The 13325-nt window shown below is 38.7% G+C and overlaps 2 long non-coding RNA genes across 2 annotated transcripts; both read right to left on the bottom strand.

Annotated features, from left to right (window-relative positions):
- Positions 1 to 539: 539 nt before the first annotated feature.
- LOC143112459 (uncharacterized) lies at positions 540 to 1113 on the bottom strand. The gene is made up of 3 exons (XR_012984755.1): positions 991 to 1113; positions 761 to 854; positions 540 to 683 (listed from the first exon to the last, which is right to left on the bottom strand). It is a non-coding gene; the product is annotated as an uncharacterized LOC143112459 (long non-coding RNA).
- A 10021-nt stretch (positions 1114 to 11134) lies between these two features.
- On the bottom strand, positions 11135 to 11708 carry LOC143112463 (uncharacterized). The gene is made up of 3 exons (XR_012984758.1): positions 11586 to 11708; positions 11356 to 11449; positions 11135 to 11278 (listed from the first exon to the last, which is right to left on the bottom strand). It is a non-coding gene; the product is annotated as an uncharacterized LOC143112463 (long non-coding RNA).
- Positions 11709 to 13325: the final 1617 nt, after the last annotated feature.

Here is a 13325-nt window from a genome sequence, read left to right as displayed (position 1 = left end):
CTCCTTCCCGTGCAACTGACATGTGGATGTGAAAAAAGAGTTTACAAGACCCTCAATATCACTAGTTTTGTATTATGAAAGCATTAGAATTTAACAAAAACAAACAGGTCTGTAGACAAACTTTGAGCAAAATATGCAGCAACCATTTCCCTGGATTTTGTCTGAATTTACATGGAATGATCCAATGTGCAAAGGGCCATACAGCCGGCTGTTGTTGCAGCAGTTAGACCACAGATGCCCCTTGTCATCGTCAATGTGTTAGTTGGTCCAGCAGTTTGTATCTGTCACTGTTTAAAGGTGGTCACATTTTCAAAAATATCAGAGTATGTCAGTCACCACAGTGCTTGAATTTGGCCCCAGTCCTCTGGGAATTAAGTCATGTAGCTTCATCCTATTTTTCAGTGTTTTGGAAAGTCCAATCACAGCTTATGTGTGTGAAATAAATACATTTCCTAATCTAAAAATATATTTGAAATGAATGCAACCATACTGACTGATGTGGAATCCATTCATTTTTTAATGAAATTTGCATCAAACAAAGTAATTTCTAAACAGACCAATATTGATTAGAAACAATATCAATGTGTTAATAATCATGCTGCTTGATCCACAAAGTCTTCCTTTAATAGTTCACATTCTTCCATAGTCCTCACCAGCCGCCATCTCCTTTGTTAACACAGCATCTGAGAAGAGAAACATGATTTCATGCCACATGTTGCACACAGTAGCCAAAGATGTTAATAAACAAAATTCAACTTACACATTTCCACCACCACAGTATGAACTATGGTCTATATATTGATTTCTTTCGCATTTCCGGTAACAGCCCCCATTCTCACATGCAGCGTAGACATCTGTAAAGCGTACACAATATTATATTAAACTATTCAATGGCAGTCAAAAGCAGCAGACATATTCATACTCCACAGTTCATACAGGATGACTCCATCAAAAGGAAACAGACTGATAGTAAAGTTAAACTGTACTTACTGCACACCAGTGCACTCATCACCATCAGTGCAAAGAACAGCGCGATCACTGGCCTCATGGTTTCTCTTTGTGGTGTTGATGCTATTCAGTAATGGTTAAGGAAAATGTCTGACTCCGCACAGGTTGCTCCTGTATTTATCTGAGAACTCTGTGATAACATTCAGGCTGTTACCACACACAAGTTGCCTCATCTAGGATTTTACCGGATTTGTCAAACGACAGCGACAAAACAAACACAAAGTGTACAAATACAGGGTCTGTTTGAGCAGACAACTTTATTTAACATGGAAATTCCCAAGGAAAACAAAAATATCTAAAAGAGCTGTCAAACAATTTGTGAGAAACTTTAGTTGAACTGCATACATCCAATGATTTGAAAATAGCAGTCGGTAGTCTTCAAAGCCTGATAGTGATAGAAAGAAGTGACGAATTAGTGGCCCGATTGATACCAAGGCAGGCAGACCAACAGTGGCTTCACTGTAAGAAAGTCTTCACTGTAAGACTGTTTCAAGATCCACCATAAAGTGGCACTTAAACAAAAATGGGCTGCAAAACCCTTTACTTTGCCTATGCCAAAAACAGCATTTTTATGCCAAACAGCACCTAGGGCTCAGAACTTCGGGAGCAAAGTTGTTTGGAGCGATGAGACCACATGTCATTTTATGATCATAACCATAAATGGTAGGTTTGGAGAAGATTAACAAGGCCTAACAAAAATGTCATATTTCTTACTGTGAATCATGGAGGCAGATCTCTGATTGTTTGTTAAGTTTTTTTTTGGTGGTGGGGGGTGGGCAAAGGCACAGTTTTTCTCAGTCACTTTGGTGCATTTCTCAGATCAGAATTGGAATTCTCAAAACTGGTGCACATCATTAAAGCAGTTTCTCTCCATATTGAACAAACAGCAGTGCTTTAGTACATCCATGCAGTGGATTTTGTACAAATGTCTTCAGTTTTCTACATTTTCAATTGCTAATGTCATGCTGGTCAAAATGCACTGGTTACATGCTGAATAATCCACATTGGCCTTATTTCACTGCTTGAGTTATTCCATGCAAAAGTGTTGTACCAGCTGTCATAAATTGTCATAGTCTGTCTAGCATATATATATATTGTGATCTGACAGACAGATGTACAGTGGTGCATAGCCCTGACCAAGGGGTATTTTACGGTATATTGGTCATTTTTAATTTCCACAATGCTGTAAAAGCCTTTGTTGTCTTTATATTGCCACAATGTCTCTCAACAGTAAACAAATTGACTCTCTTGCAATCAACCCCATTCACACACACAATAATGTGTAACGTTGTAGTTTTGAAATAGCTATGCCACATAGAAAACGGTGCTGCCTTGCACATTTTTCATCAGAAAATACTTACAGAGTAAATTGTCATATTGACAACAGTACAAAGCAGTTTGGCTATTTTGACAAACAATGGCATAAGGACTTGTCATTTTGATTGCACTGACAGTTTCATTGGTATACTTGCTTTTGAGACATAGACTAAGCATGTTGAGCAAGATACACACTTTTGCAGATAATCCATTATGTGGTGCAATTTGCACTAATTGTTTTGAGAAATGTTTTTTAAAGCCAATCCATGTTGATACAGGTCATTAAAAAAAAATATATATATATATATATTTTCCAAATCCATTCAGCCCAGTTCAATGCCTTGCCAGCACCAGTTGTAAAGGTCATGTAAAATAAAGCCAAACCATGTTCATATAGGTCATTAAAAAAATAAATAGATAAAGTATTTTCCCAATCCATTCAGCCCAGTCCTATGCCCAGCTAGCTCCATTCAAACTTAGTCACGTGTACAGTTGTATAGATTATTACATTGAGAAATTTTCTATTTAATACACTTTCATACAGATATTATCCACATCCACGCATCACTACTATTCAAGTTAAGTTACTCATCATTGCCAGGCAAGAAGTCCACAATGAATTCCACGATCTGTGGAGCTTACAGACAATGTTTAATTACTATAGGTTCTGTATGCTATTTAAAGCCGACCTAACGATGAGTCCCTTCATGACGGTGTGTTGCAATGCATTCTGGGTGCTGTGCTGTGATTCGACGGCTCGTCACCTGACCCACCAAACAACGATGTAAAAATAAATCGCTACCAAGGCTCCAAATAGCAACACACTTACACCGTAGCATAATGAGGGTATCTACATGTAAACCGAAGCATTGAGAACTGTGTAAGTCTACAGGCAGTTTATTAAAAAGAAAAACAGTACCGTTCACGTCTCGTTCACATATACAGACGGGCGCCATCTTGGGAAAACACAACTCTCTGGGATGCTGGCGCGTCCTCCTATTTGGGTTGCCAAATTAGCAAAGGCCAACTGTCAACAGCTGTCAGTTGTAGTCATGAACGCCTACAAGAGGCAGGCACATTTCCAAAATTAAAACAAGAAACAAATTAAGTGGACATCGGAGGAGCTTCCTGAGATGGTGACGTCTTCGTCAAACTAAGAATATCAAGTCTGATGCAGAGCTGGCCATATTTCTCCACAACAGGTAGCCTATGCTAAACTTCATCTGCATCGCTAACTTCAGCTAAATATGTTACGTTGGTTAGAGAGGTATTTTTTGTTTTCACTGTTTCCGTAATGTGTAGCTGTCATGGCTGGAGAAACGTTAAAGCAGCTGCAGGTCAACTAACGTTAGCTAAGTCTTCATTACATCTGGCAACCCAGAAGAGGCTCGCGTCTGGTAGTCTTGAGAACGTTCACCAGTGTTTTGATTTTGGCCTACAGAACGTTCGTAAACAATCCTACAAATCGCACCTTTAAATCTCGCGTGAAACCTTGTTGCCGGAACACCTGGGAAGAGGCAACAGGATAGCAGCATGAAAGACACACAGGATACACACGGAATTCGAACGAATTTGAAGACATCGAAGAACAAACCCTTTTAGTTTGATGGACGTCCTTATCAGTCTATGGTCTAACTTATGAACGTGTCGGGTCAACGTCAACGATATGTAAGTTAGGCTAACGTAAACGTTAGCTATTTGCTGTTGTCATATGCTTTACGTGATGGCCATTCATCATACTGAATCAGAATGACCTTAGCTCTCAGTAAGTTACAGTTTATTATAGTCATGTGATTGAACAGACTACATGGTTATCTTCCTTAGACTTCGTAGATGTAGTTACTACAATTTGGAAGCGAAATTCGAAGTGTAAATATGGTTTTAATGTGTAAACAGAACAACCGCGATTTTGCTAGCTAGAAAAAAGGAAGTGAAGTGAATGGAGTCATTTTAGGTACTACTTTCACGATGTCTGTAGTTCTTTCAAAATTTATCTTATCTTGAACAGACTACGTGGTTATCTTCCTTAGACTTCGTAGATGTAGTTACTACAATTTGGAAGCGAAATTCGAAGTGTAAATATGGTTTTAATGTGTAAACAGAACAACCGCGATTTTGCAAGCTAGAAAAAAGGAAGTGAAGTGAATGGAGTCATTTTAGGTACTTTAGGTCGAAATTCGAAGTGCAAATATGGTTTAAATGTGTAAACAAGACGCCTGATTAATATATGTTAATTAATGGGCACAGTATTATTGGGTACAGTAATGGGCTATCAGTAGTATGTAAACAGTTCATGTGTTATGCGATTTACATAAACTAGTAAACAACAGAAATGTTAAAAGCTGGTATTGTGTTTCCTGAATTCTTACATTCAGGCATTCAAATGAAATGTAATTAAATAGCATATATATACTCTATCAGTGTATGATGCTTGCATGAGGGAAACATCCCAAAACAACGGCACCCATATAATTGCTGTTGTTTTGAGAAGTATTTCTCATGCAAGCATCATGCAACAATGCAAAAACAAAGAAACTAGTGTAGGCCTAATTATGACCGCCGCGCAGCGAAGCGGCGGTCATATAGGTTTAGTCAGATTTTTTTTTTTTTCTTTTTCGCATGCCCAAATTTCTGTCAATGATTCCCGGGACACTGAAAGACCGGGGTACACGAAACTTGGTGGGCGTGTAACCCCACATGGATAGCATGGAACCATCGTTTTTCGTTTTGATCTGTAGCCCCCCGCTGGACTGGACCCCACGAAAGGAGGGTAGGGCAGACACAGTTTTCTGTGAATATCTCGAAAACCGTAGGGTTTAGGAGGACCATTTTATTTTGTATGTTGATCTCAAGGGGCCATGTCAACCCATTCCATAACCACTCATTTCATGTATAGCGCCACCTAGTTAAACACAAAAAAGTAAAAATGAGGTGTTGTAATTGAAGGTATCTGTGACCTAACAAAGTCAAAACTGTACAAAATTGGAAGTGTAGGATCATTATGACACCCTCTGTATGCACGCCAAGTTTCGTGGAATTCCGTTCATGGGGGGCCACACAATAAATTCATTTATGTTACTATACACCAACTGGCCTGTAGGTGGCCGGAGACAGTTTTCTGTAAATATCTCGATAACCGTAGGGCCTAGGAGGTCCACCTTTTTTATGTATGTTGGTCTTAAGGGGGCATGTCAACCCATCCCATTACCACTTATTTTATGTATAGCGCCACCTAGTTAAAAATGAAAAAGCAAAAAATTAGGTGTTTTCATCACAATATCTCTGGCTGACAAGGTCAAAACTGCACGAAATTAAAAGTGTAGGATCATTATGACACCCTCCGAATGCATGCCAAGTTTTGTGTACTTTCGTTCATGGGGGGCCTTACAATAAAATAATTTATGTGTACATTTAGTGACGTACACCAACAAGGATTCCCGGGACACTGAAAGACCGGGGTACACAAAACTTGGTGGGCATGTACCCCCACATGGATAGCATGGAACCGTCATTTTTCGTTTTGATCTGTAGCCCCCCCGCTGGACTGGACCCCCCGAAAGGAGGGTAGGGCAGACACAGTTCTCTGTGAATATCTTGAGAACTGTAGGGCCTAGGATGACCATTTTTTTCTGTATGTTTGCCTCCAGGGGTCATGTTAACCCATTTCATGTGCACACATGTGCACAGATACACACACACACACACATACATTCACAGTAATCATACGTATGACACATACTCACACAGTAGACATATGTACGCTTGCATGCACAGGCACATACGCAGGCACAAACACAAGCACGCACGCACACACACACACACACACACACACTCACACACACACACACACACACATAACATAAACATAACACAAACAATCAAGAATTTCTCAGAATTATAAACAGGCAAGATGGAGGTGGGGTTGTATAAAATGAATTTTACATGTGAAATCTATGAACTAATCATGTTTTGGTACTTGTTGTCTAGCAGATACCAGTGAGAATTGAGTGTGGATAATGCAATTTAGTGAGACAGTTAGAATCATATAGGCCTTTCAGCGTGATTTCTTTTTGTGGAAAAAATGTGCTGGACTGGGCGGCGGTCATATTTTGTACCGCTCTGCGGTACATCTAGTTATATTTTACATTAGTAAAGCAGTACTCTAATGTGCATGCTTTCACAAACTTTTGTGAACAATCTTAGCACTTTAAACATTGACTGTTTTGAAGTGCATGTATAGCAATATAGTATAAAAATAATTGTGATATCATTACAATTTGATAGGGGTTGGGAGGAGGGGGTGGGTTCATGTAGGTGGGCCCTATGACCCCAAAGTATGCCTTGACTGGGCCTCAGGTCAAAGAAGTTTGAGAAATGCTGATGTAGACGACAAAGCAGCAAGGAGGCGTCGTGTGATCATTTAAACAAGTTTTATGACAAGGTCGACGAGGGTGGGAAAAATCGTACATTTCTGTGCAAACTTTGCCCGCACTTCAGTCACATTGTCTTTTAAGAAAATGCAGTCCTTTTTTCGGTTCCAGCAGCCAACAACCTCAAAACTGACCCTTCAGGCCTCTCAGGAGGCGCTGGCCTTTAACCGCAGCCAGAAGAGAGTCAGCAGAAATTTGATTGCCTTTAAAAAATCTGACTTCTTAAAAAATCTTAAACTGGGTGCATTACGTGATTTTTTCTGAGATTCTGATACGTTTTTAACCATGACCTATACACAGTTCTGGTTTGAAAATGTATCTCTTAAAATAATCACTTTATGCCGTCAGCTTAAGATGGCTTACTAGCAACTAACTAATTACCCTAGCAACAACCTAGAAACCACCCCTGTAATGTCAACCTAGTGACCACCATAGCAACCAGCATAGCAACCATGTTATTTATGCGTTTTAGCTTATTGGATGTTGCGTTAATGCAGATAACTTTTGATCCGTGTGCCCGATTTTCATAAATGAGGTACCGTTGGAATCCTTGGATGAGGCCGAGTTCCATGCCCCTGATCAAACCCACTCTTGCAGTTCCTCGGAACCGCAATTCTAGTTGCAGTTTACCAACAGATGTCGCCAACAACTAAACTTATCTAAAGCTGTTTAATTTGGTAAAATCATATCACGTTCAGTTGTAGGGTTTTTCCAAAGTTCACCTTACCAAGAGCCGTTTCCCACTCATCATTTCATTACGTTGTGAAAGTGTCACTTGTAGTGTTACTTTTTCACTACACAATTAGATTGTTTGATCATAATTGATAACAAACGCCAAAAAAGCGTCCTGAAATGCAAAGCAAACTAGGCTAATAGGCTAACGTTACCTGACTATATCTCTGATAGCTAAAAGAAATAGCAATCCCAGTTTAAGCATAATCAGAAATAGCATTGCTGAGGCAAAACAATGATTTTGACTCAATTTATTTATATTGGCACTTTCTACACTAAATACCCACTGAGCTACTTTCACATAGATTTTCACATTACTATTACTACTAAGACAAAGGATTTGAACAGAAATATTGTACAGGCCTTGCATTGGTTTTGGGACCCATTCTTGATATAGATCAGGTTTAAACAAAATCCGAGATGGTTCAGCAACAACCTTATCTGATTTGACACGGAATGACCCAATTAGGCTTACAACAGGACCATAGTCAGAAATGTCCCTTAATCCTTACTGGATAGGATCTACACCAAAGAGAAACCATGAGGCCGTTGTGAGTCACTCTGTTTCCTTTTGGCTAAAGCATGTTGCCTGACATGAACTACATGTATAAACATGGTATCTGCTGTTTTCTACCATTACCTTTAGCAGACACTGTTGTCCAAAGTGGCTTATATATGTCAACTATATGACAAGGGATTACATTGTCCCCGGAGCAGCTTTAAGTGCCTTTCTCAAGGGCACAATGGTGGAAGCCAGGAATTGAACCCACAACTTTCAGACTACTGCACTCTAGCCCAGCTCCTTGATAGACCCAGAGCCTGAGCGTAATGGAGTGTTAAAAATCAATGTTATGAATGTAATTGAGGGTGTGGTATCTTCTTTCCTCCCTAACGTCCGGGGCAAGCAGTCGGACCGTGGCTGGAACAAAAGCTGCTGCGGAACCTTGGCTTGTGAGTGGTAATGCTTACTGGCCAATGATGTCCAGAGTTCTTCCACCTCAACACCCAGCAAAATAATATTACTCAGAGTATGATCGGCTTGGCTTATACTAATAATTGACTCACTAACCGAATGATAGGTGCGGTTTTGGGTTGATATGTGTGTATCTTCACCTCCTCTTGCATTTTACTGGATTTGTAAAACAACAAAGGGGTGCTCTAATTGTTTGGTACACAAGTTGCCCATTGCTGCTCAAACGACTGACTCCCAGCAATAATCAGCACCATTTCAGTAAACATTTTTTATCGAGTCATGACTGTACACCATGGGAATACTTGATATGTTTAATACTCTACTCCTGTTGGCGGTTTCCTTGGCTACTGTTTTCTATCTTGTGTATTAAAGGGCCATGCAGTTGGCTGTTGGTGTAGCACCTCGACCACAGTTTCCCCTTGTTATTGTCAGAGTGTTAGTCCAGCAGTTTGTATCTGCCTCTGTTTAAAAGTGGTCACATTTTTCAAAATATCAGAGTTGCAGTCACCACAGTGCTTTGATTTGGTTCCAGTCTTCATTTGTTATTGGAAGGCCCATTACAGCTTGTGTATGTTAAATAAATGCATTTATAAATATAAAAAATAATTTGAAATGAAATTGGATTTTATTCAAACTGGCATCAAAAAAAGTTAATCTTTGAACAGACTAATATTGATCTGAAAAAATATTGTCAACAATTGTGCACATTGCTTGATCCACAAAGTCCATCTTAAAAGGTTAATGTTTTTCACCACGGTTCAGCGATCGCAATGGCCCAAATCCTTTTTTAAATCTCCTTCTTAAACACAGCATCTGAGAAGAGAAATAAGATTTTATGTCACGTTTTACACTGTAAATAGACAAAAATGTTAATGTATGAAAACCTGTCTATTCAACTTACACATTTCCACCACCACAGTATGAACTATGGCCTATATATTCATTGTTAGTGCATTTCCGATAACACCTCCCATTCTCACATCCAGCGTAGACATCTGGAAAGAGTACACACAGTTTCTATTCAATGGAAGTCAAAAACAGGAGACAAAATGTATAATTGTTAATGTAACTGAGATGATTCCATCAAAAGGAAACAGACTGATAATAAAGTTAAACTGTACTTACTGCACACCAGTGCACTCATCACCATCAGTGCAAAGAACAGCGCGATCACTGGCCTCATGGTTTCTTTCATCATTTTTGAATGTCTCTTAAATCAGCAAACCAGACATTTTTACTAAAGTTGCATTGAAATAATTCAACAAGTGTATTTTTTCAGGTAACTATGACAATTAACCAATATTTGAGATGTGTGAAACACTTTTTGACTGAAATGGTAGACCAAACCTACGCCCTTGTAGGCAGCCAAAACTTTTTTAGGGTGGAAGACACCAAAACTGAAATGTTTTCAGTATGACTGAATCATTAAAAGTGTGTAAGACATTCTCTTTGATTTTCTACAAGGCTATAGATTTGGGAGAAAAAAAGTGCAAAACCAGTGACCTTAAGGGTAGTATAAACTTGTTTTTGTATGCATTTGGTATCAATCATTATTTTTTTCTTTTCATACTATGCTTTCATAATGTTGTAGCAATAATTGAGTTGTCTACATATAATGGATTTTAAGAAGGGGAAGGTTGTGTTTTTCGTCATTTTCATAGAATTAAAATTATATGTGGGGTAGCGAGTAGGCACTTGAAAATATGTGAAAGTAGCTCAGTGTATGGGCATTAGTACAACGTGCCAATGTTGTACCATAGATAAATAAATAAAGTCAAAATCATTTTTCAATCATTTTCTTTTTGCCTCAGGGACAAGAATGAAAATGAGGGAGAATGAAAAATTTAACCAAGTAAGTGTATTTATGTATGAATGAAACATGGTACATCATTAGCACTTTATACACAAAATGACTGTAAACGGAGCTATTCCCACATTGATTTTCATCTTCCTACATGCCATTTTTAGATTTGCAAAAGGCAATCACACCTTATTTTATCCTTAATATCTTCATGTGCATTTGTGGCAGAGACCTCAAATATTGGTTCAACATTAAAGGTGCTCTAAGCGATGTTCGGTAACGCCACTTCTGTTGACGTTCAAACAAAACAGAGCTAGCTCGGCACTCCCTCCCCCTCCTTCCCGTGCAACTGACATGTGGATGTGAAAAAAGAGTTTACAAGACCCTCAATATCACTAGTTTTGTATTATGAAAGCATTAGAATTTAACAAAAACAAACAGGTCTGTAGACAAACTTTGAGCAAAATATGCAGCAACCATTTCCCTGGATTTTGTCTGAATTTACATGGAATGATCCAATGTGCAAAGGGCCATACAGCCGGCTGTTGTTGCAGCAGTTAGACCACAGATGCCCCTTGTCATCGTCAATGTGTTAGTTGGTCCAGCAGTTTGTATCTGTCACTGTTTAAAGGTGGTCACATTTTCAAAAATATCAGAGTATGTCAGTCACCACAGTGCTTGAATTTGGCCCCAGTCCTCTGGGAATTAAGTCATGTAGCTTCATCCTATTTTTCAGTGTTTTGGAAAGTCCAATCACAGCTTATGTGTGTGAAATAAATACATTTCCTAATCTAAAAATATATTTGAAATGAATGCAACCATACTGACTGATGTGGAATCCATTCATTTTTTAATGAAATTTGCATCAAACAAAGTAATTTCTAAACAGACCAATATTGATTAGAAACAATATCAATGTGTTAATAATCATGCTGCTTGATCCACAAAGTCTTCCTTTAATAGTTCACATTCTTCCATAGTCCTCACCAGCCGCCATCTCCTTTGTTAACACAGCATCTGAGAAGAGAAACATGATTTCATGCCACATGTTGCACACAGTAGCCAAAGATGTTAATAAACAAAATTCAACTTACACATTTCCACCACCACAGTATGAACTATGGTCTATATATTGATTTCTTTCGCATTTCCGGTAACAGCCCCCATTCTCACATGCAGCGTAGACATCTGTAAAGCGTACACAATATTATATTAAACTATTCAATGGCAGTCAAAAGCAGCAGACATATTCATACTCCACAGTTCATACAGGATGACTCCATCAAAAGGAAACAGACTGATAGTAAAGTTAAACTGTACTTACTGCACACCAGTGCACTCATCACCATCAGTGCAAAGAACAGCGCGATCACTGGCCTCATGGTTTCTCTTTGTGGTGTTGATGCTATTCAGTAATGGTTAAGGAAAATGTCTGACTCCGCACAGGTTGCTCCTGTATTTATCTGAGAACTCTGTGATAACATTCAGGCTGTTACCACACACAAGTTGCCTCATCTAGGATTTTACCGGATTTGTCAAACGACAGCGACAAAACAAACACAAAGTGTACAAATACAGGGTCTGTTTGAGCAGACAACTTTATTTAACATGGAAATTCCCAAGGAAAACAAAAATATCTAAAAGAGCTGTCAAACAATTTGTGAGAAACTTTAGTTGAACTGCATACATCCAATGATTTGAAAATAGCAGTCGGTAGTCTTCAAAGCCTGATAGTGATAGAAAGAAGTGACGAATTAGTGGCCCGATTGATACCAAGGCAGGCAGACCAACAGTGGCTTCACTGTAAGAAAGTCTTCACTGTAAGACTGTTTCAAGATCCACCATAAAGTGGCACTTAAACAAAAATGGGCTGCAAAACCCTTTACTTTGCCTATGCCAAAAACAGCATTTTTATGCCAAACAGCACCTAGGGCTCAGAACGTCGGGAGCAAAGTTGTTTGGAGCGATGAGACCACATGTAATTTTATGATCATAACCATAAATGGTAGGTTTGGAGAAGATTAACAAGGCCTAACAAAAATGTCATATTTCTTACTGTGAATCATGGAGGCAGATCTCTGATTGTTTGTTAAGTTTTTTTTTGGTGGTGGGGGGTGGGCAAAGGCACAGTTTTTCTCAGTCACTTTGGTGCATTTCTCAGATCAGAATTGGAATTCTCAAAACTGGTGCACATCATTAAAGCAGTTTCTCTCCATCTTGAACAAACAGCAGTGCTTTAGTACATCCATGCAGTGGATTTTGTACAAATGTTTTCAGTTTTCTACATTTTCAATTGCTAATGTCATGCTGGTCAAAATGCACTGGTTACATGCTGAATAATCCACATTGGCCTTATTTCACTGCTTGAGTTATTCCATGCAAAAGTGTTGTACCAGCTGTCATAAATTGTCATAGTCTGTCTAGCATATGTATATATATTGTGATCTGACAGACAGATGTACAGTGGTGCATAGCCCTGACCAAGGGGTATTTTACTGTATATTGGTCATTTTTAATTTCCACAATGCTGTAAAAGCCTTTGTTGTCTTTATATTGCCACAATGTCTCTCAACAGTAAACAAATTGACTCTCTTGCAATCAACCCCATTCACACACACAATAATGTGTAACGTTGTAGTTTTGAAATAGCTATGCCACATAGAAAACGGTGCTGCCTTGCACATTTTTCATCAGAAAATACTTACAGAGTAAATTGTCATATTGACAACAGTACAAAGCAGTTTGGCTATTTTGACAAACAATGGCATAAGGACTTGTCATTTTGATTGCACTGACAGTTTCATTGGTATACTTGCTTTTGAGACATAGACTAAGCATGTTGAGCAAGATACACACTTTTGCAGATAATCCATTATGTGGTGCAATTTGCACTAATTGTTTTGAGAAATGTTTTTTAAAGCCAATCCATGTTGATACAGGTCATTAAAAAAAATATATATATATATATATTTTCCAAATCCATTCAGCCCAGTTCAATGCCTTGCCAGCACCAGTTGTAAAGGTCATGTAAAATAAAGCCAAACCATGTTCATATAGGTCATTA

This window comes from Alosa pseudoharengus, unplaced genomic scaffold, assembly GCF_046254945.1.
Source record: "Alosa pseudoharengus isolate Yale_2024_CS ecotype anadromous, Long Island Sound unplaced genomic scaffold, YU_APseudo_1.1 YU_APseudo_1.1_scf_8, whole genome shotgun sequence".
Lineage (NCBI taxonomy): Eukaryota > Metazoa > Chordata > Actinopteri > Clupeiformes > Clupeidae > Alosa > Alosa pseudoharengus.
This window is presented reverse-complemented; position numbering and strand designations above follow the sequence as displayed.